Source organism: Cervus elaphus, chromosome 19, assembly GCF_910594005.1.
Source record: "Cervus elaphus chromosome 19, mCerEla1.1, whole genome shotgun sequence".
In the NCBI taxonomy this organism is placed as follows: domain Eukaryota; kingdom Metazoa; phylum Chordata; class Mammalia; order Artiodactyla; family Cervidae; genus Cervus; species Cervus elaphus.
Genome location: NC_057833.1, coordinates 27,238,517 through 27,257,303, shown reverse-complemented (window position 1 = coordinate 27,257,303; position 18,787 = coordinate 27,238,517). Strand labels below are relative to the sequence as shown.

Sequence of the window (18,787 nt, the reverse complement as noted above, 5' to 3'; positions counted from 1 at the left end):
CCAATTAATGGCTAATAACATAAAATAAGCAGATAGTGCTAAAAAAGTTCAAATAACTATTAGCAAGGCATTTTCAAAGTTACAGAAAAGAAGTAAATGTCATCTTGCATTTAAAAGTTGCAATTCAGGTAATTATTAATTATTCTGAAGTTAAGAGTTTAGGTTTATGATATAGGATTACTGCAGTCCAGTCTCCACATGATGCCAATGATTTTACACCTGATCTTCAAAATGTATTGCCATGAAATAAAACATGCATTGGACTTAGAATACCATCATACACAAAAGAATTAATATAGAAAATTTTAAATGTTTACATGTTCAAAAGATCAATGATTCCTAGGACATGTGTATGAAAAAACAATTTGCAACAAGGTCATATTCTTGCCAACATTGTTTAAGATATCAAGGTAGTAAAAACAGAGGAAATAAAATATAGTTTAATTTTATAAAATTCTGATAATTAAAAACTTGAAAAGTGATTAAATTCCCAAGTAAATAAAGAAATATTGTGTGATTCTGTAACAATCTGAAATACTAGTAGTAAAGTATCCATCTGCCAATGCAGGAGCAACAGGAGACATGGGTTTGATTCTGGGTTGGGAAGATCTCATGGAAGAGGAAATGGCAACCCACTCCAGTATTCTAGCCTGGAGAATCCAATGGACAGAGAAGCCTGGTGGGTTACAGTCCATAGGGTTGCAAAGAGTTGGACACAACTGAGCACACACACACACATTATAAACACTGTCAAATATATGTTCACATTAAATCAAGAAAAATGGTAAAAATGATTTTAATAAGGAGTAAAAAGTAAAAAAAGTAAGACTCAATCACCTATTAAAAATATATTTCCATAATAAGGAAATTAAAATATGAAAATCACAGCTAATTTCATTTTCTATTTATTGGTCCAACATGGCTTACTTTATAGACCAAAGTAATGAACACCTTGAAAAATAGGAATTTTGCAGTTACAATTGGGAAACCATCATAACTACCATCCAAAAGCAAGTAAATTATGAATAATACTAAGAATAAGAATATTTGAAACTAGAACATATTCCATAATGGACTTTTCATACATCAAAGTATAATTATTCAGCTGAATTGAAGCTGCATTTTTTTTTTTTTTTTTTGGGAGGTGAAATATTTTATTTTTTCTTTTTTTTTTTTTTAATTTTATTTTATTTTATTTTTTTTTCCAGTGGGTTTTGTCATACATTGATATGAATCAGCCATGGATTTACATGTATTCCCAATCCCGATCCCCCCTCCCACCTCCCTCTCCACCCGATTCCTCTGGGTCTTCCCAGTGCACCAGGCCGGAGCACTTGTCTCATGCATCCCACCTGGGCTGGTGATCTGTTTCACCATAGATAGTATACATGCTGTTCTTTTGAAATATCCCACCCTCACATTCTCCCACAAAGTTCAAAAGTCTGTTCTGTATTTCTGTGTCTCTTTTTCTGTTTTGCATATAGGGTTATCATTATCACCTTTCTAAATTCCATATATATGTGTTAGTATGCTGTAATGTTCTTTATCTTTCTGGCTTACTTCACTCTGTATAATGGGCTCCAGCTTCATCCATCTCATTAGGACTGGTTCAAATGAATTCTTTTTAATGGCTGAGTAATATTCCATGGTGTATATGTACCACAGCTTCCTTATCCATTCATCTGCTGATGGGCATCTAGGTTGCTTCCATGTCCTGGCTATTATAAACAGTGCTGCGATGAACATTGGGGTGCACGTGTCTCTTTCAGATCTGGTTTCCTCAGTGTGTATGCCCAGATGAAGCTGCATTTTAAAATATTGGCATGCAGACCCAAACACCATCAACCAGCACTATTACTATGCATAATAGTACGCACCTCTACAAATCTGCTCTCTTATACTTACCAGATAGTATTTTAAAACTAGACAGAATACTGACACACAAGATTTGTGCAGGTGGAGGCTAATACAAAGCCTTCAATATAACATGATCTTTTGGGATCATAAACTATTTATGGTTTGTAAAACTCAAAGGGACAGAGGGAACAGGAAAAAACACTAATATTAGCTGGGTGGCTTCTATGACACATATAGAAATACCATTTATTACTAAAAATCAACAGGTAAACATCTATATATTATGCAACTTGTGAAAGAAGTGTTAGTTGCTCAGTCATGTCCAACTCTTTGAGACCCCGTGGACTTAGCCCACTAGGCTCCTCTGTTCATGGAATTTCCTAGGTAAGAATACTGGAATGAGTTGCTATCTCCTTCTCCAGGGGATCTTCCCAACCCAGGGATCAAACCTGAGTCTCCTGCATTGCAGGCAGATTCTTTACCATCTAAACTACGAGGGAAGCCATTATGTAACTTAAGATCTTTAAATCACCTGTAAGTAGTAAATATTTATTTGTTGACTCCAAAATGTAAGTTCCAGATCATTACACCCATCATTTAACTTAAGCCTTGCAGTTACTGAATTAAATTAGTGTGCCTACTTGTACTTTCCAATTTTCTGGGATTCAAGGAAACTGAGTCCCAGAACACTGGGCAATTTATCTAATCATTCTAGCCAGTAACAGAGTTAAACACAGATCATTCTAGCGCTAGGTCTCTGCTTTTATCAAGCATCCCACTGCCTACCATATGGAAAAGCATGCACTTGGCAAGACTCTTTATTTAATGATAAATGATGACCAGAGTCTCAAAGGAAACACGTTTCTGGTGTGTATAGCATGAGGATTCAGTAGCCAATCACTTCAAATCAAACCTCCAAATCTAGTCTTTCACTGAGGAAACCCTGGCTTCTAAGGGAAAGACAGCCAATCCCAAAGTAATTTGCCTCCATAAGGAAGTAGTCTATTACCTTGCCCTAAATAAATGCAGCATTCAGTTATTACTTCCTGCCAGAGTGACAGTTTAAGCACAAGGCATTAAAAAACTGTTTTCTCCTGTTCTAGCTATCTGTTATTTATTGCTTCATACACCACTTGTCTAAAAGTGATGGATAAATATTTGAAGCGAAAGATGCATCATTCTGGATGCTCCATGAAATTCAAGATGGATAAAAGTCAATGTTTCAGGCTCATCTACTTCTAGCTTTCTTTCTATAATGAGGTAAAAATAAGCTTTAAGTGTTTTTAAAGACTCTTCTAGTTTAAAAAAAGAAAGAAAGAAAAAGAAAAACAGCTTTATCAGTTTCTGTATCAAGTTCTAAAGGATAGTTTCTATTCCAATATGTTAAAAATTATGTTCTCAATTTTGGGAAAAATAAATTTACCTGAAACAATTATATTGTCTTTCTGACAACAAGATTTTGAGATTATGACTCATTCTTTGGGTTATGTTTTGACATAACAAAAAGAAAAGTAACCAAATACTGGCACAATCCACATAGTCACAGGCTACTTCTGTGATGACAGTGAAACTCACAGCTGCACGTAAAAGATCTTTAATTATGGCCGATTTGCATTGTTGTATGGCAGAAATCAACACAACATTGTAAAGCAATTTTCCCCCAATTAAATTTTTTTTAAATTCTTAAAACCAAGATTAATTTATTTATAATAATAATACTTGCAAATACTCTTAAACACTGCTGTATTTTGAGCCAGCAACTGTGCTAAGATTTTTTTAACCTAATTTATCACACTTAATGTGATAGTTCTCCCTGATAACTAGGGGCTCTCCCTGCCTCCTTAATTACTTGTTTAAAAATACCTCAGTGAAGCTTTCCCTTCTCACCTTCCTTAAGACTGCAACATCTCCTTTCTTCATACTGTCTATTGTCTTTCCTTCATTTTACTTTTTCCCATAGCATTTATTACTATCAGATACCGTATACATTCTACAAATGTATTTGTTTATTGCCTATCTCTCCCAACGTAAATGTAATCACCAAGAGGGCAAGGATATTGTGATTATTTTTTATTTATTTACACTATTTTCTTCAGGGTTGTAGCCCCAAAGCCTGTGACAGTAGCCCATCATTAATACTAAAAATGTTAATTTAATAAAAGTGCTTGATCTTTACAAACAACCACCTGATGTAATATTAATCCATTTTGTAAAAAAAAAAAATAAAACACAAAACTGAAAGACATACAAAAGTGACTTACTGAAGTTATAAAGCAAATAACTACTGAATCAGGTTTATGGACTCAAGTTGAAACCTCTCTAATTCTCTATACTGCTTCTAGAAAACAGAATCATCCTAACCAAAGTTTGCCTATTTGTTCTACAGATTTATAGACCTTTGAATAAATAATGAACAGGTTTAGAAATTATAGCAAATGAATATACCCTTTAAATACCCTTCATGACTGGTCCTCTTTCAGAAGGTCATCCATGTAGATGAGCAGGTAGCTTTGGAAGGCACACAAATGGGGTGTGAGGGAGAGCAGGGATCAGCTCAGACCATCTGTATCAACCCTGGAAATCAATGTGTTGACAGATGTCACTGCCTGTTTTCCCTCATAACCAGTAACCTGAATGTCACAAAACATTTGCTGAGATAAGAAAATGAAGTATGCACAAAATTTAAGCTTATGTAGGGACTTTATTAGAAAAGAGAAAACAGTGAAAAACTACAAATATTTGAAATCTTTATATACCGTATGATGCATATTTAATACACACACTCATTCTACAATATATATTTGTCTTGTTTATTTTATTTTTCAAATTTCTCTAGCCCACTTTGAAAATAAAATAATTCAGTTTCTCATTACATACACCACATATATGCACTTGAATTCTATCTTTTCAAGCTTTTAAACCACAATCAGAGTCACAGCAAAGATTAGTCAGCATTTGAGGAACATGATGAGGAGAATATATTTTGCTATTGCCATAACAAAGAGAGATGGTTAAATTAGGAAAGGAACTACTTCAAAGAAAGTATCATAGCCATAAAGAATGGTTGAAATAATCAATATTAATCCAGTTGCTCCAGCTTTTCCTACTGACCGTTTTCTTCTCATCAGCCCCTTGGAACTACAGTGACAGGTATGTTAGGGATTGTAAGGTTGGAATTTTAAAGTTTAGCAGAGCTGAGTACCTTTTGAGAAAGTTTTTCTGAACCATTGTTTACTCTTTTGTCTAAAAACACTACTAATATAGTAAAGAATATGTAACCTAAAGAAAACAGAAACTGACCAATAAATGATGTTAAGCGTATGTGGGGGATGAATCTACAGGAAATGAGGACAGTTACTCCCTAGACATTATTAGTCACTCAAAAGTATGTCATATCCTAATGAGCTCCTCCAAGTGGTGAGTGTAAAGCAGAACCAAAAATAAACCCACCTCTTCGGAAAGTGAAAGAAAGTAAATATGAATCAATTCCTTACCCAGGGAAACTGAAAATTATGTAACTGGATCCAAAAAATTCTATTAGGAAGACTCATTTAGCTTTATGAACTGGCAGATTCCACCTGAAATCCAAGGGACCTGATTATAAAGCATGTAATGTAAGAACATCATAAAGATAATCTGTAGCTTCCAATATTGGGTGTTACTCACTTCCAATTCTCTGCTTCTGTTTAGTAAACACAGGGCTACTGAAGTAAATAATGTAATAATTTCTGTACAATCACTACTCTTCCAACTGACTTGTTTTTTTAACACTAACTTTGGGATAAGTCAAAATCTTGCTAATGGCAGAGGCTGAAAATATCAAAGAGGGATACAGGCTGAAAAAAAAAACAAAAACAAACAGTGAATTATGAACCAAATGTTTGAACATACTTTTCCATTTGTATCTTTTTGAAAATGGAAAATAACAGGAAAAGTCCTCACTTTTTTTAAGTATACATTTTTTAAGTATAAATGTATCACACAAACTTGGAAAAATATTAGGTTTAAATGAGATGGAAATTTAAAGTACTTAAATATTTCTAAAATTTACTTTAAGATGACATAAGAGATGATAAAAATATGGCTCAGGTTTCCTCCAAAAAAGAGAACCAAAGAGCTCTTGTGTATTCCTATTAAAGAGTAATCCTACCAAGTATCTTATTAATGACATCTGAGCAAGTCCCTAAATGATTAATAATGAAAGTCATACTTTAATGTTGTTTAAATAATGTTTTAATTTAACCAACAAAATGAAAAATTACAATAATATTTGTGTTTCAGAAATATGTAATTTGGATTTTTAATGAGTAAGCATTACATATATAATACATTACCTTTCATTTACACTGTAGGAAAAGCTAATTTTAAAAAAACCACTCTACCATGATATATTTAAAAGCTGCCCCAAATGGCATATTATACTGAAAGTTTTAGAGTGACATCCACCACATTTCATAGGCATAACATTATGCTAATAACTATCCTTTCAACTTCAGAATTCTTGAGCTAATCAGTCACTTTTTGATCCAGGGTAAAAACACTCAATTTTTTGCCCACTAATCAAGAACTACAAGCTTATTTGAACACTAGCTTTGCATGCATAGGAATCACACAGTCTCTGTAACATATGCATATATAAGTGGGTAAGAAGGGAGCCCTAAGCCCCTCAACACAAGCCCACAAGTAGAGATGCAGGACAGTCTCTACGAAGGGAGCTGCCCTGTTATATACAAAAGTTATCATGGCATCAGATTTAGGATCTGAGAGAACAGATCATCCTGAAAGGTGACTGTTTTCAATACATATTTTCTTAAAAGTATATTATAAATGTACTAGTATATAAAATTATAAGTTCAAAAGTATTATGATCATAGAATGTACTTTTATCCTCTTCACACATTATATGCAAATTAAAGGACTACTTCTAATAATGCCCTGAAAAAATTACTGAGGAAAATTAAATAGGATAAGCCCCCAAAACAAAGGAAATGCTTAAGCCAATGATCAAGCTATTTATTTTTCTCTGTTCTGAAACACTGATCCTGTCTTCCAAAGATAAACTGCTCTCAGCACTTGTTCGGTCATTGTCTTAAGGGCACGGTAACCAAAGGTCGTACACCACTAATTAATCAACTGCAGACTCATTTAGGACCCCTGAAATAACTCTGCTAGGCTTCCAATCTTTCTTTCCACAGCAAAGAAGGCCAACTATTAAAAATAAACATAACTATCCCTAAGTAATATTATTGCTTCATCTTGTATGTTAATTTATTTCTGTGATAAGAATAATACTGTGTAGTGCATCAGATATTAGTGATTGATGAAAAAAGTTTGTCTTTGAGGGTTTTTTTAATTAATTTATTTTAATTGGAGAACAATTATTATATAATATTATGAGGTTTTTTGCCATACACAAACAACAATCAGCCATGGGTACACACGTGTGTCCCCAATCCTGAACCCCCCTCCCACCGTCTTGCCCACCCCATCCCTCTGGATTGTCCCAGAGGACCGGCTTTGAGTGTGCTGCTTCATGCATCAAACTTGCATTGGTCATCTATTTTATGTATGTTAATATACATTTTTCAATGTTATCCTCTCAAATCATCCCACCCTCGCCTTCTCCCACAGAGTCCAAAGGTCTGTTCTTACAGGAAATATTTAGAAGGATTTAACACAGTTTTTTAAAATTGGGTTTATAATCCTATCTTATTCTCTTTCTTCATCCCAAACCATGCAGATATTTTAAGATCAACTATCAGAAATCTTACAAATGCACAGAGAAAGAAAAGAACAAATGAGTAATATCTCCCTATCTATATCCCTGAAAAAGTTCTAAGATCACAGGACACAGAAGGCAGAAGAAACAATTTAACAGTGAAGAGAACCAATATGCTTAAAGACAGTACCATTGAATAACGGAGGGAGATGGGCACCAAAGGTTCTATATGATGTACGATAAAACATGGTTCACTTTCAGAAATAATGGTGCTACAAAATATTAGGAGAGGAAACAATAATATCTCTTTCACCATGAATCTTTTTTCATATTATGGGAATATCTTGATAAATCATAATGCAAGGACCATTTGGGAATCCAGATTTTAAATCAACTTCTGTAAGTAACTCAAAATATGATCTTGATTAAGCCATTTAATTTATTTGGGTCTCAGTTTTCCTAAATATGAAACAAAAGACTGGACATAGACAATCTTTAAGATCATTTTCAACTCTAATACTCTATGATTGGCATGTTCAAAAACTTGAGGAATGAAGTTTTTATTGCAATATTCTATCACAATACACATATCTATCTGATGTACTTATACTAGTTATTTTGCATGTAGGTAAAGATGGCCTCAATTTTGAGATCCCTGAAGTCAGAGACCAACCAGAAACCATGAGTATCTATTAACAGGACTGAGCAGGCTCAATAAATTGACACTTCATGAATAACAGAGTAAGAGCAAAAGATGGACATTAACAGCTCTGTGACTGAATGAATCATCTTTGTTAACTGTTCACATTTTAAAAATCTACATTTATGTTAATTATCAAGTAGATAGGGAAATTATGCATAATAAAATTTGTGCTTCAAATAAGCTGGGATAAGACCATTATTCAAAAATTAACATTAAAAATCTAAATGCCCATTGGAAAATTTTTAAAAGTAGCACTTCTCTTTCTCTACTCATTTCAGAAAAATACATCCCAGAAAGATCAAAAAATTCATTAGAGACATTAAAACTTTGAATACTAAAATAAGTTACTAAATATTTTATATACTCTTTGGTGATAAAGGCCCCTCTAAATGTGTTCTACAACCATAAAAATATTTAACTACCATGATATATTTAACCAAGATACCCTTACTAGTTCAAAAAACGGTAATGATGTGTTGAAAAAGGTTAATATAAATAAGGTTTTAAAATAAAAGTGGTTGACATTAATTGCAGCAATATCTTTTTGGATCCATCTCCAAAAGTAATAGAAATAAAAACAAAAATAAATAAATGGGACCTAATTAAACTTGAAAGCTTTTGCACAGCAAAGGAAAATTTAAAAAAAGGAAAAGACAACCCTCAGAATAGGGGAAAATATTTGCAAACAAAGCAACTGACAAGGGATTAATCTCCAAAATATACAAACAGCTCTTGTAGCTCAATATTAAAAAACCCCAATCAAAAACCAGTAGAAGATCTACATAGACATTTCTCCAAAGAAGATATACAGATGGCTAAAAAACACACGAAAAATGCTCACTAATTATTAGAGAAATGTAAATAAAAACTATAATGAGGTATCACCTCACACCAGTCAGAATGGTCATCACCAAAAATTCTACAAACAGTAAATGTTGTAGAGGGTATGAAGAGAAGGGAACTCTCCTACACTGTTCTGTAGGAGAATGTAAATGCAAATTAGTTGTGTAATGTAAATGTTGTGTAGGGAATGTAAATTAGTACAGCCACTATGGAGGACAACACGGAAATTTCTTAAAAAACTAAAAATAGAGCTACCATATGATCCAGTAATCCAACTCCTAAGTGCATATCCAGAGAAAACTATAATTCAAAAAAACACATACACCCCAATGTTCACTGAAGCACCATTTACAATAGCCAGGACATGGAAGCAACCTAAATGTACATCAACAGAGAAATGGATAAAGAAGATTGTGTGTGTGTGTGTGTGTGTGTGTATATATATGTTTATATAGAAAGTGTTAGTTGCTCAGTCATGTCCTATTTGCAACTCCACGGACTGTAGCCCACCAGGCTTCTCTGTCATTGAAATCTTCAGGGAAGAAGACTGGAGTGGGTTGCCATTTCCTGCTCCAAGGGATCTTCCCAACTCAGGGATCAAACTCATGCCTCCTGCATTGGCAGGTGTATTCTTTACCATCTTTACCATGAGGGAAGACTATATATATATTCACATATGTATATATAATATATACATACAATATATGTGTATTGTATATGGCTTGCATTTTGTATATGACATGTATATTGTATTATATATGACTGCATATTGTATATGACTGAATATTAATCAGGCATAAAAAGAATGAAATAATTCCATTTGGAGCAATATGGATGGATTTAGGGATTATCATACTAAGTGAAGTAAGCCAGACAGAGAACAGAGAAATAAAATATCATATGATATTGTTTATATGTGGAATCTAAAAATGAAAAGAAAAAAAAAGATACAAATGAAATTATTTCCAAAGCAGAATGAGGCTCACAGACATAGAAAACAAATTAATGATTACCAAAGGGGAAAGGTGGGGGGAGGGATAAATTAAGAGGTTGGGATTAACAAAACAAGTGCCTGCATGCAAAGTCTCTTGAGTCGTTCCTTGGCGATGCTATCGACTGTAGCCCACCAGGCTCCTCTGTCCGTGGCAATAGATAACCAACAAGGACCTACTGTGTAGTACAGGAAACTATACTCAATATGTTGTAATAACCTATAAGGGAAGAGAGTCTGAATAATAAAAATAATAATAGTATTACTGAATACACACACACACACACACAACTGAATCACTATGCTATACACTTGAAGCCAGCAATATTGTAACTCATCTATACTTGAATAGACTAAATTAATAATTTTTTTAATTAAAAGTGGAAAATAAGTAGAGGAAAAATCTTGACAAGAAGAGTCTACTACACAAGAACTCTTGTAAATCAATAGATTAAAACCCAACATACTAACAGAAAATTAGGCAAAAACACAAATAGGTAAATTATAAAATTCTGGTCACTTAAATATAGTATAATCTCACTACCATATCCATATAGTAAAACAAAAATAGGATTTATTGCTCTCGCTTAGGTAGATAAAGATAAAACCCTCTACAACAGTCAGAATTATTAAGTGTATGGAAAAGCCATACACGGTAGAATTTTCTGGAAGACTATGTAGTATTTTCAAACTTAAACTTGACATTAGCCTTTGACTCAAAATCTCATTACTGAATCTTTTCTTAAGAAAGTAGTCTCACAAGTGAAATTTCCATAGAAGTGAACTGGAGAGAAAATTGTATAGTTATCCAAATTATTATATGATCCTCATTTGTTCAGACTAAAAAATATAGTCTATAGTTGTACATACGTAAAAGGACATCTAGTAGTCCTCAGTAAATATTATTTAATTAACCACACTGAAAATGCTTTGTTCTGTCATTTTATAGTTAAATTCATTTCAATTATAATTTAATTTTAATTATAGAGACTTTGAAAAATATGTAAAAACATAAATGATAAAATGACCCAACCTTCATTCTATTGATTAAAGATACTAACATTGTGTGGATAGTCTTCCAGTCTATTTCAAATAAAGTGTGTGTGCACATAGGGGTGTATGTGTGTGTGTGTGTCTGTGTGTCTGTGTGTCTGTGTGTGTGTATTTCTGTAAACCACAATTACAATTAGCTAAAGGTGTAGTTCTGCACCTTTTTTCAACATAGCATGTTTTACAAATATGAATATATTTTAATGAACAATATGTAAGCATCCTTGTGTATATTTCTGAATATATAAGATAAACATGGCTTCCAATGTTAAAATATTTTTATGAAGTTTTACTAAATTTTCCTGGAGAAGAAAATGGCACCCCACTCCAGTCCTCTTGCCTGGACAATCCCCTGGACGGAGGAGTCTGGTAGGCTACAGTCCATGGGGTCGCACAGAGTCGGACATGACTGAGCGACTTCACTTTCACTTTTTCACTAAATTTTCCTTACCACTTGAAATTTGTTCAGATTAGTTTTATTTTGTAGAAACAAAATGCCTTCAAAAGGAAAAAAATAACACCAGTTTTTCAACATTTTATGGGCTTTTGGTTTTGGCTATATTGTACATATCATGAGAATACAAAGCAATGATTTGAATTTTCAATTTAGAGTCACTAAATCAAAGAAATTTATAAAAAATAGAATCCTAAGGATATTATTTAGGTCATTTTATCTATAAATATTCACTATCTCAGAATCTATATAAAGGTGTGATCAACAAAGGTTTTCTGAACAGAATGTAGAATAGAGTGTCCCTGCTGCTGCTGCTGCTAAGTCACTTCAGTCGTGTCCGACTCTGTGGGACCCCATAGACGGCAGCCCACCAGGCTCCTCTGTCCCTGAGATTCTCCAGGCAAGAACACTGGAGTGGGCTGCCATTTCCTTCACCAATATAGTGTCCCTAGGTAAACAATAACAATGTGAACACCAATATGTAACAGTATTTCAAACAAACTACTTAATTTCAAATAATTCTACTTAAAGGCTAGTAGCCTGAAGAAGTAAATAAGTACTCAAAAATGTTTGAATAATCATAAATTGGCACTCTCAAAGTAACATATGACAATCATAACTCTGCCTTTTAGAGATGGCAATCCAGGTAACTATTAATTATTCTAAATTAATATATTAGGTTTATGACATAGAATCAGTGCAGTCCAACTATCGGTATAGTCCAATCTCTGCAAGATGAAATGACAATGTACTTGATGTTAAAAATGGAGATCGCTGTCATAGAATGAAAGGTACATTGGACTTAGAAGAACACAAAATATATAATAATTCTAAAAGGATCTGTGGCTCCTTCCTACAATGTTTTTCTATAGCTGTGGAAACTAGGCTGAACAAAGTTAAGCAACAGGTTTAAGGGTATTTCCTGGTGCCTCAGCAGTAAAGAATCCACCTGCTAATTCAGGAGATACAGGTTTGATTTCAGGGTCAGGAAGATCCCCTGGAGAAGAAAATGGAAACCCACTCCAATACTCTTGCCTGGGGAATCCCATGAACAGAGGAGCCTGGACAGCTACAGTCCATGGGGTTTCAAAAGAGTTGACACGACTAAGCAACTAAACAACAAGTTTAAGATCATACTTACAAATAAGTGGCAGAAATAAGGGTTGAGTCCAGATCTTCTCTTAATCAAATGACCTTTTCTAAAATGTCACTCTACCATTTACTCATGCATATAGAGACCTTAGGGCTTCCCAGGTAACACTCATAGTAAAGAACTCTTCTGCCAGTGCAGGAGACATGAGACATGGGCTCCATCCCTGGGTCGGGAAGATTCCCTGGAGGAGACATGGCAACCCACTCCAGTTGTCTTGCCTGGAGAATCCCATGAACAGAAGAGCCTGGTGAGGTACACTCCATCGGGTCACAAAGAGTAGGACATGACTGAAGTGACTTAGCATGCATGCACATAGAGACCTAATGTGTAATCATGTATTTTACAAACATTGCTTTCTCCTACATATGTTCTCCCTGATGGATCATTCATGTTCTCTCAATTTTCACTCCCTCACTTGGTGATATGAAAAACATAGTTAAGTCTAAGCTCTAGGATAATGGAAGCAAGTCCCAGTGGTAATTTCTCTAATCTTCCAGAAAATGATTCAACTGCTATTTTCCATTGATTCTCTTTTTTTCTTTGAAAGCAGACTTATGCAATAAAAACTCCCCCTCTTGTCAACAAATCCTCTTAGCATCACATAATCATCTCTTCATGAAAAAGTAGCTAGGGGGACATTGCTAGCAATTTCTACATGCTCCAGGACTCAAATTATTAGCAAAGCTTGCAATTGAACAGAGGAAATTAGCAGTGTGTAGACATTGGGCTGTCAAATACATCTCTGCCTCAGATTTACCATTATTTTTCTTTGAGATGTCTATGTATCCAAGGAGACATTAGAATCATATATTCTTAAGGTAACAGTATAATATGCTCTTCCTATTTAGTGCATTCAGTTTGGCTAAGGTTAAAGGCAATAGCCTAAACATCAAAAACATGTCATCTTCAAATTAATAAGACTGATAGCCCACTTATGTTTCTATCATATATACATAAGGCAAAACATGCAATTATCTCACTAAAGGAGAAGTATTCCTAAATATCTTTTATAATTTGAATTCACATTAACAATTATCCTGAAGACACTAAAATTCCTTTAAATGAGATTTAAATAACTTTATGAGAAAAACATGCAAGTATTTCTGGATCTCCAACTGGATATCACTTTTCTAATCAACTTCAGTCTCATTTTAATCTCCTGAATCCTGAGTTCCTACAAGGGTCCCCTAGTTCAGTTTCATTTGGTTCATTCTTTAAACTGCTCTGATGAAAATATAAAAACTGCTTTCCTCAGGCCAGATATTCCTAAATTTGTTCTGTTTATGATGTTCTTAATAGTTTTTTTCATAGTATTCTAGGCCAAAAGAAATACTAACTAGTTTTATTTATTAGTGGTTTCATTAAGCACTTGAAGTAATAATTTCATATTAATTTCATAGCCATTTGAAAAAATACATGCAAATTGAAAGTACTTCATGTGATTGATACCCAATAGATGCTGTTGTATATTTTAAATATTTTTCAGCACACCTGCGCATATACTGTGGCAGTTGGGGTGACTTCTCCATATTTTGGTAACCACACTTTTAGGCACTGTTAATTGTATTTAGTTTGTCTGTAAGCATTGCAAGTGCAGGGACTGGACTCAATGCTTTCATTTGCAGAGATTACACAATGTCGGCACATAGTAGGCCTCTAATAATATTTGTGAAATGAAAGAGGATGAGTAGGGATGAATGACCAAGGGGATGAATGCTGATTTTATTTAAATGATTATCTATGGATAGAGTATTTTGTAATACTGGGTGGCATTCAAAAAAGGAAGCATGCCTATGAACAAAGCTAGTGAAGGTGATGGAATTCCAATGGAGCTATTTCAAATCCTAAAAGATGATGCTCTGAAAGTGCTTCACTCAAGATGTCAGAAAATTTGGAAAACTCAGCAGTGGCCACAGGACTGGAAAAGGTCAGTTATCATTCCAACCGCAAAGAAAGGCAATGCCAAAGAATGTTCAAACTACCACACAATTGCACTCATCTCACATGCCAGCAATGTAATGCTTAAAATTCTCTAAGCCAGGCTTCAACAGTATATTGATCCGTGGACTTCCAGATGTTCAAGCTTGATTTAGAAAAGGCAGAGGAACCAGAGACCAAATTGCCAACATCCACTGGATCATTGAAAAAGCAAGAGAGTTCCAGAAAAATATCTTCTTATGCTTTACTGACTATGCCAAAGCCTTAGACTGTGTGGATCACAATAAACTGTGGAAATTTCTTCAAGAGATGGGAATACCAGACCACCTTACCTGGCTCCTGAGAAATCTGTACACAGGTCAAGAAGCAACAGTTAGAACTGGACATGGAACCATAGATTGGTTCAAAATTGGGAAAAGAGTTTGGCAAGAAAATATATTGTCACCCTGCTTATTAAATTTATTTGCAGAGTACATCATGCAAAAAGCCAGGCTGGATGAATCACCAGCCAGAAACAAGATTGCTGGGAGAAATATAAACAACCATGGCAGATGACACCACCATTATGGCAGAAAGCAAAGAGGAACTAAAGAGCCATTTGATGAAAGTGAAAGAGAAAGTGAAAAAGTTGGCTTAAAGCTCAACATTCAGAAAACTAAGATCATGGCATCCGGTCCCATCACTTCATGGCAAATACATGGGGAAACAGTGGAAACAGTGGCTGACTTTATTTTTCTGGGCTCCAAAATCACTGTGGATGGTGATTGCAGCCATGAAATTAAAAGATGCTTACTCCTTGGAAGGAAAGTTATGACCAACCTAGACAGCATATTAAAAAGCAGAGACAATAATTTACAGACAAAGTTCTCTCTAATCAAAGCTATGGTTTTTTCAGTAGTCATATATGGATGTGAGTTGGATTGTAAAGAGACCTAAGCGCCGAAGAATTGATGCTTTTGAACTGTGGTGTTGGAGAAGACTCTTGAAAGGCCCTTGGACTGCAAGGAAATCCAACCAGTCCATCCTAAAGGAAATCAGTCCTGAACATTCATTGGAAGGACTGATGTTGAAGCTGAAACTCCAATACTTTGGCCACCTGATGCAAAGAACTGACTCATTGGAAAAGACCAGATGCAGGGAAAGATTGAAGATGGGAGGAGAAGGGGAAGACAGAAGATGAGATGGTTGGATTTTCCAACATTGTGCTGTATCAGTTCAGTTCAGTTCAATTACTCAGTCATGTCTGACTCTTTGTCACCCCATGGACTGTAGCACGCCAGGTCTCCCTGTCCATCACCAACTCTCAGAGCTTGCTCAAATCATGTCCATTGAGAGACTGAGTAATTGAACTGAACTGAACTGATACAACACAATGTTGGAGAATACTGGCTTCTAGCACTTTTTTGAAATATGATTATGTCTCTCTCATTTATAAAATGACACCTAGCAACTTAACACCAACATATATAAAAGGGAGATAACTACAGGATCAATTTCATAAGACTCATCAGTCCAGTTCAGTTCAGTCGCTCAGTCGTGTCCGACTCTTTGCGACCCCATGAACCGCAGCACGCCAGGCCTCCCTGTCCATCACCAACTCCCAGAGTTCACCCAAACCCATGTCCAGTGAGTCAGTGATGCTATCCAACCATCTCATCCTCTGCCACCCCCTTCTCCTCCTGCCCTCAATATTTCCCAGCATCAGGGTCTTCTCCAATGAGACAGTTCTTCGCATCAGGTGGCCAAAGTATTGGAGTTTCAGCTTCAACATCAGTCCTTCCAAAGAACACCCAGGACTGAGCTCTTTAGAATGGACTGGTTGGATCTCCTTGTAGTCCAAGGGACTCTCAAGAGTCTTCTCCAACACCACAGTTCAAAAGCATCAATTCTTCGGCACTCAGCTTTCTTCATAGTCCAACTCTCACATCCATAAAAGACCAGTGGAAAAACCATAGCCTTGACTAGACGGACCTTTGTTAGCAAAGTAATGTCTCTGCTTTTTAATATGCTGTCTAGGTTGGTCATAACTTTCCTTCCAAGGAGTAAGCATCTTTTAATTTCATGGCTGCAGTCACCATCTGCAGTGATTTTGGATCCCAGAAAAATAAATTCTGCCACTGTTTCCACTGTTTCCCCATCTATTTGCCATAAAGTGATGGGACCAGATGCAATGACCTTAGTTTTCTGAATGTTGAGCCTTAAGCCAACTTTTTCACTCTCCTCTTTCACCTTCCTCAAGAGGCTCTTTAGTTCTTCTTCACTTTCTGCCATGATGGTGGTGTCATCTGCATATCTGAGCTTATTGATATTTCTCCTGGCAATCTTGATTCCAGCTTGTGCTTCCTCCAGCCCAGCATTTCTCATGATGTACTCTGCATATAAGTTAAATAGGCAGCATGACAATATACAGCCTTGATGTACTCCTTTTCCTATTTGGAACCAGTCTGTGTTCCATGTCCAGTTCTAACTGTTGCTTCCTGACCTGCATACAGGTTCTCAAGAGGCAGGTCAGGTGGTCTGGTATTCCCATCTCTTTCAGAATTTTTCACATTTTATTGTGATCCACATAGTCAAAGGCTTTGGCATAGTCAGTAAAGCAGAAATAGATGTTTTTCTGGAACTCTCTTGCTTTTTCGATGATCCAGCAGATGTTGGCAATTGATCTCTGGTTCCTCTGCCTTTTCTAAAACCAGCTTGAACATCTGGATGTTCAAGGTTCATGTATTGGTGAAGTCTGGCTTGGAGAATTTTAAGCATTACTTTACTAGCGTGTGAGATAAGTACAATTGTGTGGTAGTTTGAGCACTGTTTGGCATTGCCTTTCTTTGAGATTGAAATGATAAATGACCTTTTCCAGTCCTGTGGCCACTGCTGAGTTTTCCAAATTTGCTGGCATATAGAGTACAGCACTTTCACAGCATCATCTTTCAGGATTTGAAATAGCTCAACTGGTATTCCCTCACCTCCACTAGCTTTGTTCGTAGTGATGATTTCTAAGGCCCACTTGACTTCACTAATAAGAGAATTAAATAAATACATGCAATTCACCAAGTACAGCACTTGCTGGTAGTGATGGTTTAGTCACTAATTCATGTCCAATTCATTGGGACCCCATGGACTGTACCCACCAGGTGTCTCTATTTTGGGGATTTACCAGGCAAGATTATGAGAGTGGTTTGCTATTTCCTTCTCGAGGGGATCTTCCCTACCTAGGGATCGAACCTGTGACGCCTGCTAAGCAGGCAAATTCTTTACCACTGAGCCACTGATGTACTGCCGTCCATGGGGTCGCAAAGAGTTGGTCATGACTGAGCCACTGACATGCTGCAGCTCATGGGATCTCAAAGAGTTAGACACAACTGAGCACCTAAACTGAACTGCACTGAGCCCCTGGGCCATCTGGGAAGCCATACACACTATTTAGTAGATGGGGAGACAAAATATGGGAATAAATAAGAGAATAGATCATAAAAACATTAAGAAGAGAACCAAGGAAATAATTATTTCAAAAAGTGAACTGTAGTTACGCAGAGTAAGAAAGCACAGTTACTGTTTGCTTAGAAAACACATTCAAAGTGAAGGTTCTTCAGGGCCAGACTCAGAAAGCTGCGGTGTGATTGAAATGTGCCTTCTGCCAAAAGTGATACAAACTCAAATCCTTTTATTTCATAGCTTGAAATTGAAGACCAAAAGCATCTCATTTCTAATCAGATTCCTAATTACAGAAACACAGGCTAGCACCCCTATTGTACAAGGGGCTGCCAGTATTTCCATTGTCAGTTCCCATTTTCAGGCTTATTACTAAAGCACACACTCTAGGCATAGATTGTTTGGCATAGAGGATTGTTGGCATAGAGGATGTCAGCATGAGAGGGAACATGCTTTACAAAATTTGGCATCAACTTCTCAACTGTAAATACAAAGAAACAGAAAGGCAACAGTGAAAAGTCAAGAAAACCCAGGGTGCTGGGATTGGGAAGGGTGCTCAAGCTCATTTCAGCTGTAACATATAAATGAAAACCCATCTCTGACCAATTAAAGAGAAAATACACATTTGAATTTAAGAAATATCACCATAC

At 35.7% G+C, this 18,787-nt stretch overlaps 1 protein-coding gene across 6 annotated transcripts in view; it reads right to left on the bottom strand.

Annotated features, from left to right (window-relative positions):
* Positions 1–18,787, bottom strand: part of NAALADL2 (N-acetylated alpha-linked acidic dipeptidase like 2) — a 1,495,786-nt gene that overhangs the window by 1,304,161 nt on the left and 172,838 nt on the right. Inside the window, exon 3 of one of the 6 annotated variants that reach the window (XM_043875328.1) lies at positions 4,303–4,431. The exons of the other annotated variants lie outside the window; for them this stretch is intronic. The gene's annotated coding sequence lies outside the window, so the exon portion shown is untranslated. The remainder of the gene's footprint in view (positions 1–4,302; positions 4,432–18,787) is intronic. 6 annotated transcript variants of the gene reach the window in all.